The sequence below is a fragment of the Ceratotherium simum genome, chromosome 13, assembly GCF_057802395.1.
Source record: "Ceratotherium simum simum isolate JZ-2026a chromosome 13, ASM5780239v1, whole genome shotgun sequence".
NCBI lineage: Eukaryota > Metazoa > Chordata > Mammalia > Perissodactyla > Rhinocerotidae > Ceratotherium > Ceratotherium simum.
This window is the reverse complement of record NC_141912.1, coordinates 55,006,586-55,023,457: the sequence shown is the minus strand read 5'-3', so window position 1 is coordinate 55,023,457 and position 16,872 is coordinate 55,006,586. Positions and strand designations below refer to the sequence as shown.

The 16,872-nt window shown below is 39.2% G+C and overlaps 1 pseudogene; it reads left to right on the top strand.

The window, feature by feature from the left end:
• Positions 1–16,872, top strand: part of LOC147915733 (serine/threonine-protein kinase MARK2 pseudogene) — a 28,280-nt pseudogene extending 11,408 nt beyond the window's left edge.

Here is a 16,872-nt window from a genome sequence, read left to right as displayed (position 1 = left end):
ATACCGTTGACTTTGGTATACTGACCTTTTATTCAGGGACATTACTAAAGGTACTTGTTATTATTAGTTCAAGTAGCTTTTCTGTAAATTTGTTACAATTTCGAAGAACCAGATGTAAGTTACATAAATTTTCTGTACTTTTTCTCCATTTTCCATTTCATGAATTTCTGCTCTTTATTGTTTCCTTCTGTGACTTACTATGGATTCAATTTGCTCTTTGTTTTCTAGATTTTTAAGGTATACACTGTTTAATTGACTTTAGACCTTTCTTATTTTCTAATAAGCATGTAGAGCTATCAGTTTCCCTTCAGCATTGCTTTAGCTGCATCCTAAAATTTTGATATGCTGTTTTTAATTTTCATTAAGTTCAAGATATTTTCTAATTCCTCTTGTGATTCCTTTTTTGATAGATGGGTTATTTAAACTGTGTTATTTAATTTCTGTATATTTGGATATTTTTTCAGATTTATTTTTGTTATTGATTTCTACTTTAATTTTATTGTCAGAAATACTCTATCAATTCTTTTAAGTTTAATGAGACTTAGTTTATGGAGCAGCATAGGTTCTATTCTGGAAATATACCATTTGCACTTGAAAAGAATGTATATTGTGCTGTCATCAGATGGAGTGTTCTATAAATTAAGCCATAATGCAATAAGCCATAATAGCATTGTTCAAGTTTCCTCTGTTAATGATTTTCTGCCTATTTGTTCTCTCAGTTGCTGAAAGAAGAATATAGAAATCTCCAACCATAATTGTGGATTTGTCTTTCTTTTTAGTTCTGTGGGTTTTTGCTTCATGTATTTTGTAGCTCTCTTACGTGGTGCATACACATTAAGGAATGTTATGTCTTCTCGATGAATTGATCTCTTTTTTGTTATAAATACTCATCTTTATCCATGTTAATAGTCCTTGTTCTGAAATATACTTTGTCTGACATTACTATAGACACCCAGCATTCTTTTGAAAAGAATTTGCATGATGATACTTTTTTCATCTTTTGACTTTTATCTTATCTGCATCTTTGCATCAAAAGTGTAAAGATTTCTTGTAGGCAGGGTATAGTTGGGTCTTGCTTTTTATCCAGTCTGGCAATTTCTGTTTTCAATTGAAATGTTTAGACCAGAGGTCAGCAAACCTTTTCTGTAAAGAGCCAAATAGTAAATATTTTAAGTTTTGCAGGCTGTACAGTCTCTGCGCACATCTCCTCAACTCTGTCAGTGTAGTGTGAAAGCATACATAGACAATGCATAAACGGATGAGGACGGCTGTGTTCCAATAAAACTTTATTTACATAAACGGGAGGCAGGCTCGAATTGGCCCATAGGCCATAGTTTGCCTACCCCTGGTTTGGACCATTTAAATTTAAAGTAATTATTAATCTGGTCGAGTGTATACCATCTTTCTACTTGTTTTCAGTTTGTTTCATCTATTCTTTACTATTTTTGTGTTTATGCCTTTCTCTACTGGATTAAGTATATTTTGATATTCCATCTTATCTCCATTATTGAGTTACTAACTGTACTTATGTATTTTATTTTTGTAGTAGTACCTCTAGGGTTTACAACATACACTTATCTGTATTTCTCTTTTGTTAAGCCAAAAAAAAGCCTAGTTTCTATATCGTGTTCACTTCATAAAGAATGTATTTGTCTGTATATACACTACCTTTTTTTAAAAACTGATATTCTTTAGTTTACTTAAAGTAAAAAAAGTCGAATTCATTTTATAGTTATTTGATTTTAGAAAAATTAAAAAGTAGATATTAGGGAAAAAAACGAGCAGCAAGCTTACAGTTTCAAAATATGTTATTGACTATTTAGTAAACACAGTTGGTAGCAAATAAAAACTTAAACATAGCAAAGCAACGACGGAAAAGCAATAATAAAATATTGTTTAAATGACTAACAGCTTATATTAATAAGAGCTAGAGAAGCTCACAAAGCATAAGGCTGTTGCAATCCTAAATTAAAGAAACAAAGAGGAATCTAAGAGAGTCTACAAGGATCAGGAAAACTTTCCCTGTATATATTAAACTGTGAAATCTGATACCAAACCCAGTAAGACTCCTTGATGGTGGTGTTTGTAAAGTGGACAGTCAGGAGTGAAAAGGAAGTAGCAGAGAGACTCAGCTGACTCTTTGAACAATGTGAAGGAAAGCTCTCAGAGTTTCCTCTGAAATGACCCCTGGATTTGTTGTATAAGCAGGTGACAGCATCACACCAAATTAGCCAGCCCTGGCAGCTGAATTTTCAAATGCCCTCCTTCCCTTGAATCTGCACTCCATTCCAGCCCAGTTTCTGGTTCAGCTACCCCAAATCGTAGCCTGGCTAAGTTTTCATAGTCTCTGTGCCTACTTCTAGCAAAACTCATCTCCTCATTTGAAGAAGAGATGGTTTTTGACTGAATGAAAGCAAATATGGTATCACACTACATAGCAGGTTATAAACCTACAAAAACCATTACCCCAACGTGATGGTGCATAGTGAAAACAAAATTTCAAAGAAAGATGGAATTGTAAAGGGACACGAGAATAATCAGATACAACCCTGTCCTTCCACAGTGTCCTTCAGGACACTTCCAAGAGGACTGTAGAAGAGCCAGCTGTTTGTTTTCATATAGCTATTTTGAGAGAAAGAGAGGAGAGAGAGAGGAGAGAGAAAATTGATTGTGAAAGAAAAGGGGGAGAGAGTAAGATTTACATGGAAGCACTTTTAAGAGTCAAGTTAAGTACCATCCTATTTGTGGACTTCGGTAAAGAGCACAGGAGTTGGCTGAACTTTGAAATGAGGACAGTGGGTGTCTCTAAAGTTGCTGCAAGCACCATGACATTTCAATCAGTGTGTGGAGGGAGTGGTGAAATGCACTTGGATGTGGCTGTGACTGGAAAGAATGACCTTAGTCCATTGTAGAAGACCACGGCTCCCTCAATGTTTATAGCCACCAAATTCATCATGCACTGAAAACTCAACCTGATGAGCTTCAGAATACAATTGCTTTATTTTAAATTCAACATTAAATGTGTATGTCTATAATTTCTGCGCAGGAAAAGAGTAAGTTATAAAACACTTATATTTGTTGAAAACAGCCTGTCAAAAAGATGGTTTGTTTGGGAGAAGAATGTTATTGGTATTTTTAGAGAAGTCTCACTTTACAAAGAAAGCTCACAACCCTATGAGCTAAATAGGACAAGTATTTTTATCTTATTTTAGAGAAGGATACTGAAGCAAAGAATTGTTGACTTCCTCAATATCAAGTATCCAGTTAAAAATAGAGAATATACCAGAACTTTTATCTCTTAATTCTCAGTGCAATATATTTTCTTCTCAACTCTGCTGCCTCATTCTATGCCCACGTCAAAAAACCCTTAAAAACTTCTGCTTAAATCTATGTGGACATTGGAGTCTAAGATAATATCAATAAACATTTTAGTTTTAATAGCCTTTGAATAACTGCAACACATATTATAGACACTGGATTTTAACAATAAGAATTTAATACGTTTCTTTTAATAGGTTGGTATGCAAGTTGATTTCTTGAAATAATCATGTTTCCCAATTGTGAACTTTATTATATTCTTAATATGAGGATTAGAGCATATTTGATTATTTTTATTGACATATTTTTGATAATGTAGTACATTTGTATGAACTTTGAAGCTATGCACTCTGGGGATTACAAATATATTTTTACTTGGATTTTCAAGATATGAGAATCTTGGCTCGTCATCTGTCTAGCTCTGCTTTCCAATAAATAATCTGAATAATCACGGTATTGAAGGAAGATCATATTTGGAAGTAATTTTACTTTGGCTTCTGCTTTTACAGAACATGTATTCACAATTCCTCTGAAATGCATATAATTCCTCAGGTTTTTGAAACAAAATTAAAAGATACTATGAATAGAGCTTGAAGGCTAGAATAAAAAGTAATAATCTATTACTTTTTCAAATCTTGTTTGGCCTTTTATTCAAACATATCAACTGAAACAAAAAAACTTTGAGACCACTGGGAAATTTGAATACGGGCTGGATTATATGATACTGTTATTTGTTAAATTTAATGATGGCATGGTGTCTGTGTTTCAAAAAAAAAAGTACTTATTTAAAGATGCAGAATAAAGTATTTATGGATTAAATAAAAAGGATTACAACAATGTTGATAATTATTGATGTTGGATAATAGATACATGAGGCAGAGTCTTTATATTATTCTTTCTAATTTTGTATATGTTCGAAAATTTCCACAATCCAAAGCTTTTTAAAAAAATAGAAAGCAATGAATAGGGGTGATGGATAGGATGTGTAAGAGGTGTTCCAAGACCAAATAGGGAGACCAGGGGAGGCCTCACTAAGAAAGTGACATCAGAGCCAAGATTTGAATGACAGAGCTTTGTGGATCTCTGGGGAAGAATGTTCTAGGCAGAAGTGGGAGCTAGCACAGCACCCTGAGGTGGGAGGGTGCCTCTCATCTTCAAGGAACAAGAAGTCCAATGGCTGGAAAGGAATGAGCAATGGGTAAAATAGTAGGAGGTGGTGTGAGAGAGTTAACGATGATGGGTGGAGGGAAGAGGAAACATGCAGGACCATATACAACAAAGAGTTCATATCCAAAAAATATAAAGCGTATCTCCAAGCCAATAAGATAAAAGTAGGCAGCCCAATAGAAAAATGGGCAGAAGACTGGAACAGGCACATCGCAGAAAGGAAATGGCCGATAACAGTATGAAAAGGCACTCTACTTCATTAGACATCAGAGAAATGCAAATTAAAACCACAATGCTACACCGCTGTACACCCACAGAAAGGTTAAAATTTAAAAGGCAGGCAATACTAGGTATTAGAGAGGAAACAGAACTCTTATACACTGGTGTTGGGTGTGTAAATTGGTACAAACTGCAGTATCTATAAAATTCAAAATATGCATGCCTTATAACCAGAAATTCCATTTCTAGGTATATGTCCAACAAAAAAGTGTATACGTGCTCACTGAAAGAGCTGAACAAGAATGTTTAGAGCAGTAGTATTCTTAAACATCCAAAAACTGAGAACTACCCAAATGCTCTGTAATAGTTAAGTGGATACACAAATTGTGTTATAATCACACAATGGACTACTGTATAGCATTTAGAATAACAAAGTAAACAATATAGCTAAATCTCACAAAATATTGAACAAAGGAAGGAGACACAAAGGACTTACTACTGTATGATTCTATTTATGTAAAGTTCAAAAACAAGCAAAACTAATCTTTACTCTTAGAAGACAGAATAGTCTACACTTGGGGAGGAAGTGACTGGAGAGGAGGATGGGGGATGTTGGGGAGCTGGCAATGTTCTGATTCTTGATCTGGATGCTAGTTAAATACGGAGCTCAATTTGGGTACAGCCTCCAAACTGTACACTGATGATTTGTGCGTGTTCTGAATCTAGATTATGCTTCACTAAGCAGTTTTTTAAAACACAAGTAGGAGCATCTTGGTTCCCACCCCCGAGGTACTGATGCCACGTCAAGCACCCAGACCCCGCTACCCATGCTGAATAAATGGGACATGGATCGCAATGGATTACTGGTTTAAAAAAGAAAGAGTAGAAGACTTGCTTTCTCAACCTACAGCTGTAACCTCTGTATTTAAAGATACTGAAATTTACATACATAGCCAGTTCTTTGGCTCATGGAAAGGAGAAATCTACTCCAAAGCAACTGGGCAAAACTATAAATAAGGAATGAAAATATGATGAAAGCCATCTTACCCTCAGCTTTATGGATGTTAATAATGTACCTTATTGTGTCTTATGCAATAGAACGTTTTTGTATAGCATCATGCTGCCAGCTAAATGTCAGCATCATTTTGAGATCACTCACTCAGAGTTTAAAGAAAAAAGAATTGTATATTTTAAGTGTAGGCATTATAAGCTCTTTAAAAGCCAAAAATTATTACAGCTTTTCCTACCAGAAATGAAAATGCCACGAAGCATCCTACAGATTTTAATTCACAATAAAGTAAATATCTATGGCTAGAACTCACATAAACACAAAGCTCTTTGGGTTACTCTTTTTTGAAAGAGTAAAGGGTTCTCAGGACCAAAATGTGAGAAAACCACTGTGGATTATCCTCATCCTTGATAGGTCCATTCCTTCCTCACTGTTATGCCAATGATATGGAATTCTAAGCCCCCCCGTTGAGTCCTTGGTTAGGCCTAGGTTTGTTGTCCTTCTGGATTTGAAGCTGGTTTTGAGTGACCTGAGGGACTTGGATTAAAATTAGCTTGTTTCTGCCTTGGCATTGTGAGTTTCTTGCCTATTTTGTTTTTTTTATTATTATTTTTGTGTTTTTGTTTTTTTCTTTACTCTTTAAAATTTTTCTCTATTCTTTTTCTTTGTTCTTTTTCTCATTTTTTATTTATTTTTTTATTTTAAAAACTTAGTTTGCTGGTAGTTTTTTTTGTTCTTTTGTTTTTTTGTTTTGGTCTGGCATTCTTTTGATTCCATTATAAAGATCAGTTCTTCAGGTGGGCTTTGAAAGTGATTTTCTTTTGAGGTGGTTCGGGTCAAGTTTCTTACCAGCTTTTCCAGATTTTAAGCTGACTTTGGGGCATCTTGACTCAAAGCCCGGCAGTAAGTTTCATATGCTGCAGTGCCTCTCAGCCTCCATATCTACTGAGGAAAAGACCCATATTGGCAGCTACCGGAGTCTTAAGAACACTGCTGAGGGTAACCTCATCAAGGGTAATTTTGCCAAGGTGAAGTTGGCCCAGCATGTTCTGACTGGGAAAGAGGTAGCTTTGAAGATCATTGACAAGACTCAGCAGAACTCAGCCTCCAGAAACTATCCCATAAAGTAAGAATCATGAAGGCTTTGAATCATCCAGACACAGGGAAATTATTTGAGGTGGTGGAGACTGAGGAAGCACTCTACCTTGTCATTGAGTATGCTGGTGGAGGAGAGGTGTTTGAGTACCTACTGGCTCACAGCAATAGGACAGAAAAAGAGACCTGAGCCAAATTCCACCAGATAGTGTCTACTGTGCAGTACTGTCACCAGAAGTCTATTGTTCATAGACACTTAAAGGCAGAAAACCTGCTCTTGGATGCTAACATGAACATCAAGATTGTAGATTTTGTCTTTAGCAAGAAATTCGCCTTTGGCAACAAGATGCCACTCCTGTGGCCGTCCCCGTTATGGTTCCTCAGAACTCTTCCAGGGCCAAAAGTAGGATGCTGCACTCCCGGCAGATATGTGTTGCTTCGAAGTCATCATATATACACTGGTCAGCAGATCCCTGCCTTTTGATGGACAGAATTTCAAGAAGCTACAAGAGCCAGTACTGAACAGAAAAATACCATATTCCATTCTGCATGTCAGTGGAGTGGGAAAAGCTGCTCTAGAAATTTCTTGTTCTCAATCCCAGCAAAAGAGGCACTTTAGAGCAAATCACGAAAGATCCATAGATGAATGTGGGTCATGAAAATGAGGAACTAAAGACTTACATGGAGCCACTCCTTGACTACAAGCACCCCGGGCAGACTGAGTTGATGGTGTCCATGGGTTATACATAGGAAGATATCCAGGACTGGCTGAGGAGCCAGAAGTACAAGAAGATGATGGCCGCTATTCCGCTCCTGGGCTATAAGAGATCTGAACCGGAGGACTGCCATCACCCTGAAGCTCACTCCTTCCCATCCCACGAGGTACAGTAGAGTGTCTCTGCCAACTCCAAGCATCGGAATTTCAGCCGGCCTACTGTTCTCACTTCTACTTCCTACTCTGAGACTACTCAGAGTAGTAATGTAGAAAATAAGCGGTCTGAAGAGTCTGGATGGAAGGCCAGGAGCACAGCCAATGTACCTACCAGTCCCCTACCCAGCCTGGAGGAGGAGAAGTCCACCTCTCTTCCCTCTAGGGACAGTGACCTTTCCACTAGCACAAATCAAAGCAGGAAATCCCTGCTTTTGGAGAGGGTCAGCCTTGGCCAGACCTCCAGCCAGAACAGCAAAGACAGCCTAGCTGTGCCAGGGTCTGAGGCTTCCATGGCTTCTGCTGCCCCCACAGTCCCCCAGGCCCAGCCCACCTGCACCAGGAATCCAAATCAGCCTCATGCAGCCTAGCCAGGCCTCTGGGCTGGGGCCCCGTGGGTGCCCCTGTGCCTCCCCTTCCACCACATCAGCAGCAGTGATAGAGGCCCAGGTGGAACCAACTTCCACGTGGGTATTTTCAAAGGAAACTCTTTCCACGCTTGGCAGCTGGGACACGTGCGTGACCAGCAGGGTTTGCCCTATGGTGCGACCCCCGCCTCTCCCTCTGGCAACAGCCAGGGCTGGCAGGGGGCCATTGGGAGCTTCTTCAACAAGTTAAGCTTCAAGTTTGGACACAGAAATCTGTGTTTCAGGTTTGCCAGAAGGAACCTGAATGAACCTGAAAGGAAACACTGATTGGAGATGCTCCAACCTCACATCATGGGCAGCCAAGACAGTGATAAAAAAGAATTTCCAGAGGCTAGCTGTGCTCACTACACTTTACGTGGAATATGAAGATCACCAGCTCTTGGAGCCCAATGAAAAGATGTGGGAGATCGGCCAGGTGCTGGAAGCAGACAGCTGCCAGTGTGAGCTGAAACAGAAATGTGTGCAGCTGTGCATGCACGGTGCACGGGGCCAAGAGGACCTCCTGCAGTGGAAGAGGTGTGAAAACTGCCACGAAGGTCTCTCAACCCGGTTCAATTTAAGTGAGTATCAGCATCGCCATAGCCTTGAAAAGCATTGCTTCCAAAATAACCAAGAACGTCAGCTTTCTAAGGCTGCCATGGGCCGCCTCCGAGACAAGAGGAGGCCTAGCTGCCTGCTGGCCACTCCACCCCGACCTGAGTGAAGTCGCGGCAACTAAACAACTGGTGTGTTTCTCCTGGCATGCTCTCCCCACGTTGGCCCCCCTCCCCTGCACTCCCACTGCCCTTCTCCCTCTTTTCTTCTGTGTTTGTCCCAGAAGGGGAGATGGTTCTTCATGACAAAATGATTCACCTAGTCATTGCCAGAGAAAAGGGTCTCCTACTTCCTCAGAAGAAAGGAGGCACAGGAATAAGAAATATCTCCATAATATCACAGTGTCTTGCCTTTTACCACTTCACCATTTGCCCACACAGCTGCTCTCCACTGAAGAACGTTTGCCACGGAAGTGTGGGATGAAGATCATGCCCGTCCTCTGAAGATGAATTCTGAACTTACATTATAATTCAAAATGTGAAATCACAATACGCAAGGATTTTGAGTAGCCGTTTGTGTATCTAAAGATTTCCAGCATGCTCTGCTCATGACAAAATCAGCCCCCTTTTTTTCCTCTCTTAAAAACTGTTGGACCTTGTGTTAGAGACCACAAAATCTCTTCAGTCTATTTCTGCCTCTTACACAAGAAGCCAATAAACTCTGACGAGCCAGGGGCATGAAATGTTCCATTTTCCATTTCATTCTAGAAGGCTTTTGTGCTCAGATCAAGCTCTTTGTGTCCCTGGATGAATTTTTAACCCCATGCACCACTTTTTATGATTACTACTTGAGGGTGAAGTGCTGTAAAAGAGAGAATTGCTCCCACGAAATGGAGTGACGAGTAGCTACAGCAGTAGAAATTTTGTTTTTGCTTCTAGTTACATTCCCTTCTGCCATGAGAGCTAAGGGCCACTAAAGTTGCAATGAGATGTCACATGGCAACCGTTCCTTCACAGGAAAGGAATTTGTCCCAGCTTGCATAGAAGTTTGCCATTCCTTTCTCTCTTCTCTTTTTATCTTTCATTTTTTTTATTTTTATTTTTTGCTGAGGAAGATTCACCCTGAGCTAACATCCATTGACTATCTTCCTCTTTTTTTCCTTTTTCCTATTAGCTGCCACCACAGCATGGCCACTAATAGAAGAGTCGTGTAGGTCCTCACCTGGGGTCCGAACCCAGGCCACTGAAGCAGAGTGTGCTGAACTTAACCACTAGGCCCCCAGGGCTGGCCCGCTCTCTTCTCTTTTTAAAAGTGGAGAATGGAGCCCCTTGGAAATATGGAATCATTTCTGTATGATGATACAGAATCTAAGATGATAGGGCTCTATTACCAGAATGGTCTGCTTTTGAATGTGTTTCTAACGTCAGATTTCCTACTCAGAGCCAGGAATTTTCTATTTCTCTTCTACCAAGTTTTCCTGGGTGAGTTTTTGACCCTTGCTGTTTGGCTAAATTTTCTGTTCTCATGAAAGATACAAGGTTAGCAAATTGCTGTTGCTCAAGTTGATTTTTTTTAAAGATATTTAAAATCCATTATCACTTTTTATAAACTGTCATCTCTGTCCCATTTCAACTCCTGAACTACTCCATGCTTCCCATAAATGACGTGTCTTTCTGTACCATAGTTCTTTCTTTATTACAAGATACTTGCTAAGAAAGTATTTGTTGTTGTTGTCGTTAAACATCCCAACCAAAATAGAGCTGCTTAAGTGGAACTTTATTTTGCACTGAGGAGGGAAATCTTTGGGGTAAATGTTCCCAGAAGGGAGCTTGCAAGTACCTGTTGTGCTGGGTAGGAAGCCCCAGACAGAGATGGAAAAGGCACAGTTGCAGTTGGCATCATCAAGTCTACATCTAGTCATGAAATTTAGAGATGCTCATTCTCATGTGTGGAATTTAGTTGCAAAAATCTTCAGACAGATTCATTTATAGATGGCCTCCCATCGAGGGGCCTCCCATTTCTATTCTTCTCAATGGAAGAGTCTAAAGACATCTAAAAGAGTGTTCTGCCTAAAGCAATTGTTGGAAAAGACATGATTTCATTTTGGCTTTTCTGGTACTTAAGACTACTTCATATTCCATGTCTATGTCCCTTCTGCCCTAGGCTCAGAAGTCATCATATTATCACTAATGCATGATAGAGTGAAAAGAGAAAAGAACTGGGAATTGGGAAACTTGAGTTCTGGTCCTAGTTTTCCAACTTTGTGACTTCAGACAAGTCAATTGTAATACATTTAGGCCTAATATTAGTTGTGAAGATAAATGAAAATAATCGAACCTCTACATCAAGTACAGTAACTAAATAGGTGCTTAATAGATGCAATCTATCTTAGTGTTGACTATATGCCACAGGCATTCTTGCAGCTCTGTGTGGTCATGTGACTAAGTTCTGCCCAATGGGATGTGGTCAGAAGTGATGTGGCCATTTATAGGTTGTGCTCACAGAGGGAGAGAACATGTCCTCTCTTGTCCCCTTCCTCGATTCTGCTTCTTGGACTGTGGACATGGTAGCAAGTCCTCTTAGACCATGTAGATAAGGGCAATATGCTAGGGACGGCAGACCAACAAGATGACTTGGTGGAGCAGATTCTTCACACCAGCCCTGGATCATTCATGGCTAGACTGTTATAAGACAGAGAAATAAATTTCTAGCTTAGTTTAGAAATCTATTATATCCTACTGAATCTATATTCTATCTAATAAACATCAAGTTAACTACTAAAATATTCAGTTTGTCAATATACAAATAATACTAATTATTCTTTTATGTGAACCATACTGTATTTTTATATGAAGTGCCACAATAAATGTGCATATTTTCAATACAGGTCATTATTTTATTTAGTTTGCGTATGACGCTAAACACATTTTCTGTGTCCACTGTAGTACCTATAGCTTGTTATTCATGTTATCTCACATACACACACACACATACACACACATCATAGAGTATCACACATATATGCATCAAAATGTAAAATAGCTTATATATAGTCTTATCTTTCTCTATTTGATACCATACAACCCCCATGTAAGACAATTAAAGTGTGCAATTAAGTTAAGTTACTATAAATTATAAACATTATTTGAGATATTACTTCATTACAGGGAGCTGATGTTTAAAAACTTCGTTAGGATTAGAGATTTGTTTAAGCCAAGTTTATTTTATGTCACTTTCCAACAGTCTAACTTCTTTTTGGCCACATAATGTAGGCTTGGCATCTTACCAATTTCCCAACCCATAGTTAGCTCACAAACTCAGAGTGTCTTGCATGAAAAAAGATTAGATATCTTTGAGAAAGTACACTGCAAGACCATCATAAGAGGAAGACAGAAGAGAGATGAATGAGAAGGGAAAATCAGAGAGATTCATAGCATAAGGAGTTGATCAGCCATTACTGGCTTTGAAGATGAAGGGAGTCATGAGCCAGAAAATGCAGGTGGCCTCTAGAAGCTGAAAATGACCCCTGGATGAAAGCCAGCAAGCAAGTGGGGACCTCAGTCCAATAAATGTGTGGAACTAAATTCTATCAACAACTGGATTGAGCCTGGAAGCAACATCTTTATTTTAGCCTGGTGAGACCCCTGTTGGAATTCTAACTTACTGAACTGTAAGATAATAAGTGGGCATTCTTTGAAGCCTCTAAATATGTAGTAATTTGTCACATCAGCATGAGAAAACTGATACCGATACCCAGAACACTTTTGTGGTTCACCAGTCATGGTGGGCTTAAGGGGAGTTGAGGTTAGGTGGTACACGGAATTTTGGCTCAAGACCATGTCACAGTGGGCCTATCAGATGTGAAAACACAGCCTTCCCATTGTTCATTGTATTCCCTAAGCATATTATTGCATTAGACATACTCAGCTAATTTCCAGAACGGTATGAAGACTATCATGGGAGAAGAGTCTAGAGTCTACCAAACTATAAGCCAAAGAAATACTGTATCCCTAGGAAATCATAGAGATTAGATGCACTATCAAAGACTTGAAAGATAGAGATGGGGCTATCCTTATCACAGGCTTATTTACCTTACCTGTTGCACTTGGGCCTTCGAGAAGAAGGGTTATGAAAGAAAGCTTAATAAAGTGATGACTCCATGGAAGACATAGTCTTTTTACTAGAGCAAATCGACACAGCCTCTGGTACTCCATATGGCACTTTGATCTGGAAAATACATCTCTCTCCCCCTCATTTCAATAATTGGACCAGAGACAGCAGTACACCTTCAGGGTCAAGAGGAATGGGATCTGTTAGCACGACTCCCAGATGTAATCGTTGCCCCAGTTTCTTAGCTCTCGTTTCAGGAGAGCACTTAAACCAGGTGATAAATGAACCCTTGATAATGAGCCCTTTAATTGAATTGTACTCTATTCCGTTATCCTATTTTATGTTGTATAGCACCTGGATTGATGAAATCTACTTGGCTCACATGATGCAGTTACTGGCACATATCCGGATTAGCCTGTGTGAAGAACTTTTCCAGATTTAAATATATGACATTGGGCTATAAGTAGAGCATTTGAGCTTCCAGAAAGTTTGATATAACTTTCAATCAGATTTTTCACCTGCGATTATTCCCTTTATTAGGAAAACATGGAAATTCATACGAAATCTGTTGAAGGATAATGTTGTTTATTTTTCCAATATTCTGATGGCAATATTCTTATTTGCAATATTCTGATTGCACTAACTTCTTTCTATAGTAAGATAAGTAAACCTTACTTTATTTTACATCCCTACATCATGTCTGTCTGCTTTCACCATCAATCTGAAATGACTATTAATATTTGCTAATATGGTTCGTAGCTCAACACCCATGTTCCTTCATAAAGTTGAACAAGCCACTACCACTGCTAAGTGCCTAAATTTCCAGCAGCAGCACCCAACCATGACACACCCGCCCCCCCCCCACCTCTGCCCTGCCAAAATGCAGCTGCGTACTATGGAGGACTGGCAGCCAACTGATGTCAGGTTGAGTATAATGGACACCTTCCGTCATGGATAAGAAAGCACTTTGCCTCTCCTGAATGGAACACACACTTGGATATAGATCCAAGGCCTTCCTGACCACCACACTTCTGAAAGTTTCCTCCTGTCAGATACATCCATGTAGGCCTTGGATTCAGAAGTGACCAATGTAAAGAAGTGGCTACCTTTGGAGGAAGCGATCGGTGGCAGGTGGCATGGTGCACTGCTCCGAGCTCCCCTTTAAGACTAAAGCACTCATGTCGAAGTTGCCAAGAAGTTGCTGCTGAGAGCTCTCAGTTGAGTCTGTCTCTAAGCATTGCCCTTGGAGGGCAGCCAGAGGGAGCTGCCTCTGGCCCCTCCCCAGAGACAGCTTGTATGCAATGATTGGTCGATTCTAGAGGTCTAAACTCTTGGTCTAAATTTGGGACAACTTAAATGTCCAGAGCTCCCTAAGGGATTGACGGAGGCCTCTGTTACAATTTTATGACAGTTCAACTTCTCCTTCCACCCAGTGTTTCTTCCTCACTCTCTTATAGGTGTTGTTCCTGAGAGTATTCTTGATCATCTTCCTCCATAGAAGTCTCTGCCTCAGGGCCTGTGCCCCCAGTAAGCTGACAAGGCATCTGGTTAGTACAGTGGTGGTGTACAGTGTTTTGGGGGAAGTAGTGTTGGAATTTCTAGCATCTAGTCCCAGGCATTTGTTGGGATTTTAACATTCATCTTTATTAATTTCATTCTGAATGTGTACAAGAGGCGTTCTGGATCAGAGACAGATTTCGTATTTATTACCTTTTAATTAATAAGTGTGTGATTCCCCCTCACCTGAGTTCTTACCCCTGAGGTGATGTGATAAAAGCCAGATGGAAAAATCTCCTGCATATGCAGCTGGACACTCACTCCAGGTGAGGGACAGAGAAAAATTGATTCTTTCCTTACATACAGGACAGCTGCCTCCTCTTTCCTCTCCTGGAATGAGGGAGAAAAACCTTTGCTCCGTGTAGATGGGATGGAAAGGATCCTAGGTTCTCACTCTAACCTTTTGGAATGTACACACTTCTTTCCAGGGGCCCCATAAGCCTTGTGTATCTCTCTGGCTTTTTATGACATACAGATGTCTCCAAGGTTCTGGCTCTCATTTTCTCTTGAAATGTAAACACATACCTTCAGAGTTAGGTAAATCTCTCTGGAATCCTCTCACCATCTTTTTCCAAGGTCCCAAGTTTTCAGCGAAATTTATTCAGAAAGCCCAAATGGTGCAGAAACACAAAAATATTTTCTCTACATCCCACAGCATCACAGTTGTTGATTAGAAGCATTGACGTTTTCATTAAAGAAGCTTGTGTGATGTGGTTGAACTATGTAGTTTCAGACTCTGCCTTTTTGAGAATTCTGGAGATTCTATGAACTACTTCATATTCTATAATAAATTCCTTTTCTGCTTAAACTAACCAAAGTAGATTTTTTTTTGCATTTGCAACCAAAATTCCCAGCTGATAAAGATACCATTTATATAATATAATAAAACATGCAAATAAAGCTATATATTGTTTAAGGAAACATACATATTTAGTAAAACTATAAAAACATGTCTAGGAATAAGAAACATCAAATTCGGGATTACCTGATAGTTACTTGGGAGGTTGGGGAAAGGAAGAATTTTGATTGGTAAAGAGTACACAGGAACCATAACCATATTGGTAATGTTTTATTTATTATGAGTGAAGGGTACAGGGGTAATCACTGTTTTATCATATATATACATTTATGATAGTCACTGTTTTATCATGTGTATATATATATATATATATGTTTGTATGTATATATATAAAAATACCTGCAGAAAATCTTTTAGTGCAAAACTTTAGCTGCTACAGTGGGCCTCCCGAATAGTGTGGCTTAAAGAAACATTAATTTATTCCTCTCTCACATAAGAATGCTTAAGGAAACAATCCAGGTTGTTGGATATCTCTGCTCCGTACGGTCATTCAGGGACCCAGATCTCCAACTCCCTTATTACTTCATCTTCACCAAGGGCATTGTCTTCACGTGCATAGTACAAACTGGGTCACAAGTGTGTGCGTTTCAGCTCATGGGAAGGGAGAAAAGATCATGCATGTCCAAGGTTAAAGCAAGCCTGAGACCAGGAAGTGGCTCACATCACTTTTGTTCACTTTGCAGTGGAGAGAACTGATACTCATGGCCAGACCAGGCTGTAAGAGTGGCTGGCAGGTGTCTTTCCAGCCAGATGATGTGTCCAGCTACAACTTTCTTGCTGTGAAAGAAAGGAAATGGATTTTGATAAAAACTAATAGTCTTTTCCGAAGGAACTTTATGAAAACTTTGTATAAAGCATGATTTAATAAGACATAAATACCTATGTACAATTTTCTTCCGGTTCGCAAATCTACAAATATTATTGGTTACCTTTTAATCTTACTTGAGAGGTAAAATTCTGAATCTTCAAGTCAGAATAACTTGTGAGAATATGCCTTGTCTGGCTCTTAGTGGGCTCAAGGACTTTATGTGAGAAATAACTTACGACTTAAGTGGAAAATAATTAAGAGCTTTCGTAATTCTCCTCCTTGGATCTCTTGCGATTATTTACTAACGCTCGCTATGAGGACACTTACTTCTCTGCTGCACAAGTCTTTCTCTGCTCTGTTTGGCTTGGTTTTAAATTCACCTTTCAATTGCATGTTCTCACTTGTCTTCTCATAACAAATAATGAAGAAAAGGGAAAATTAGTTCCTTTGTATGTGTTAGAACTTGTGAAGATCTTCCCCCAAATTAGGAAAAGGTTACCTTGGCAACGGTGTGCCTAAATTATTCCCTCCAACTAACTAATCCTTATTCCTGTCCATGCTTAAATAAAAGCAACGGTTTGCTGAAGCAGAATTCTAGCTGTTTTACAAATTAGTTTGTGCATTCAGCACAGATTTCTCTTTCAACATTTTTGGATTTCTCTTGGAATATTAAAACCAGTTATGAATAAAACAGTTTTTAGGTAGAAAAATGTGGTTATTTCCACATACTCTGCTCTTTTCAGCTATAAAAGAGCCAGGAAAAAGAAGATCAAAGTAATAGAGTTCCCACCCCCCACACCCCCACCCCCAATTCGCCTAGTAATAGGTTGGGACTTAAGT